At 36.3% G+C, this 2372-nt stretch overlaps 1 pseudogene; it reads left to right on the top strand.

Moving 5' to 3' along the window:
* Nucleotides 1-384: 384 nt before the first annotated feature.
* On the top strand, nucleotides 385-1734 carry LOC141153256 (interferon lambda-3-like; annotated as a pseudogene).
* Nucleotides 1735-2372: the final 638 nt, after the last annotated feature.

Genomic DNA, 2372 nt, shown 5'->3' with positions numbered 1-2372 from the left:
CCTCCCACTTACCTGACGTTATCTTCCTAGCTACATACTAAGGAAACTGAAAGTTGTAAGGATTTCCCACGGCTTCTGTCACTTGAATTCTAATCGCAGAGCGAAGCTTTCTCCACATCCTGAAAATGAAGAAATTTCTCTCCACCAGATTGAAGCATAAAAGGAGAAACATGGGAAGAAATAAGACGAAGCTCAAAGCAGAAGAGAGACGCAAAGCAAGCGGGCAGGTGAGCATCTGCTTTTCGGTGTTTGTACAGAATATTAGTGCTTTGACCGTCTACATAATAAGTTTATATACAGTAATAATGTTCTATGCATTCATATCTTACACACAGATCCATTGGAAGAGAAGAAAGTCTCCAGATCAGCACCTATACTCAAGCCATGGACATCAGATTGGTGGTCTTCAGTCTTGTACTTGTGGCAGTGACCGGACATCCACACCGGAGACGCTGCTCCATGTCCAGATATTAATTAGTATCTTCTGCTGACATGAGGATGATCAAACAACTGCAGAATGAACATGTAAGAAATGAGATTGTTTTATATTATTTTTCATAGATCTATGTCTATAGAGTTAGAAGTCAGGCACTAAGGGTGCTTTCACATGTGTTTTGTCAAAAGTGAAGAACCACAGCAAGTCTAAAAGTTGGTCTTGTACATGAAGAAATGATCCATTTATGATTGGTTCTTGATTCTTTCACTCACTATGTATAATAGACATCAAATATTACACTGTACGGAAGTATATTCTGGATGAGTTAATTTATAATATGCAATATGCCATATACATCTAAAACAAATCCTGCTCTATCTGTCAACAGGAGAAGACCATGTCCACCAGTGCAATCAAATGCTACAGAAGAATGGTGAGACACAAGCCATCTGTATGTGACCTAAAGGTAAGCACAGATATGTTACTTTCTTCAATTACTGGGCTTGAAATGGTGCTTGAAAATAAAACCCACCTTACCGCCTCACATAGTCATATATTTAGATGCAACTAATATTTTTACCTTCTTCCCTTCTACAGGCCAGTGACCGTCTGATTCTGACCCTGGAGCGAGTTACTATAGCTACAGAAGTTATGGCAAATCTGTCCATATCTTTTGCTCCTGATCTGGTATCACAGTCCCTTATCATGTTCCTCAAAATCAGAGAAGATCTTCTGATCTGTGTAAGTCCGTATGGTCCTCATGTTCATTGTCTGCATGGTTTGTGCTTTGATGTTTCACTGCTGATATTGGAAATATTGACCCATAACTTATCATTATTTTGAACTTTTCAAATTCAGAAAGAATCACCAGGACAAATTAAAACACCTTCTGATGAGCTGAAGCCATGGTTACACCATCTCCGGCACTTTGTAATAAAGGTAAGTGTCCTACACTAATCTACAGATGCACTAATAGCATCCTGACTTCCATGGTGGAGCAGATAATTGACCCTTGACATAGACAGTAGATGAGGGTCCACATTGACTTGAGCGACCACAAAGTGTTCTGAATAGAGATGACATTATAAAACTGAATATGGACAGAACATAGATGAATGAAAGAAGCCCATGACATGCAGACTCGGAGAAATTGTAGGTAATGCTGAATCCATATCATGCACAATTAAATTTTGCATATTATTTTGTAGGAATCTTCTCAATGCCTCCAGGAAGCCGTGCTACTCAGTCTTATCTCATTGGTGGTGGAAGATATTGGATGCTGGGCTCATGGAAAGTAAATACAAAGATGTTTTGTAAAAGTCTTCAAGTCTAGAGGACCCTTTTCAAGTGATGGAACATTTTCCATTAACATCGCCATGGATTTGTTACTTTTTTATATGATTGATACCCCTTGTAAAGAACTGACGAGGACAATAGATGATAATCCTAATAAGTAGATCTCCAGAAACTGATCTACAGTCACCTGTCATAAATTCTCAACATTGGACCTCAAGATCAAAAAGGAGATGCATTATCTCTTCATGAATTTTCCTAAATATACATAATTCGGTCATGCTTTTGATACTGTTAAAAAATATATTTATTGATATCTATTTAATTATTGATGTAATTGTTTTATTTATTTATTTATTTATATACAATAATATATATTTTACAATGTTAATTATTTTAATAATTTATATTGTATTTATTTGCATTCTAGTTTTCTGCTGTAATTTTTTTAAAATTTCAATAAAAGTGAATTCATTTACCTATTGCTCTTATAATTATGGGAAAAAGAAAAGCTCTGTTTGAGAAGTGGTTCAGAAGTGAATGTTGACTTGGGATGATCCCAGAGATTTTGCAGATGGCGATGTGTGTATGTGAGTAAATGCAATTCTTTGGTGTATGCTGATTTCAAGTTGGCTATCGAATA

This window comes from Phyllobates terribilis, unplaced genomic scaffold (assembly GCF_046119375.1).
Source record: "Phyllobates terribilis strain yellow unplaced genomic scaffold, ASM4611937v1 Scaffold_7__3_contigs__length_470593459, whole genome shotgun sequence".
Lineage (NCBI taxonomy): Eukaryota > Metazoa > Chordata > Amphibia > Anura > Dendrobatidae > Phyllobates > Phyllobates terribilis.
This window is presented reverse-complemented; position numbering and strand designations above follow the sequence as displayed.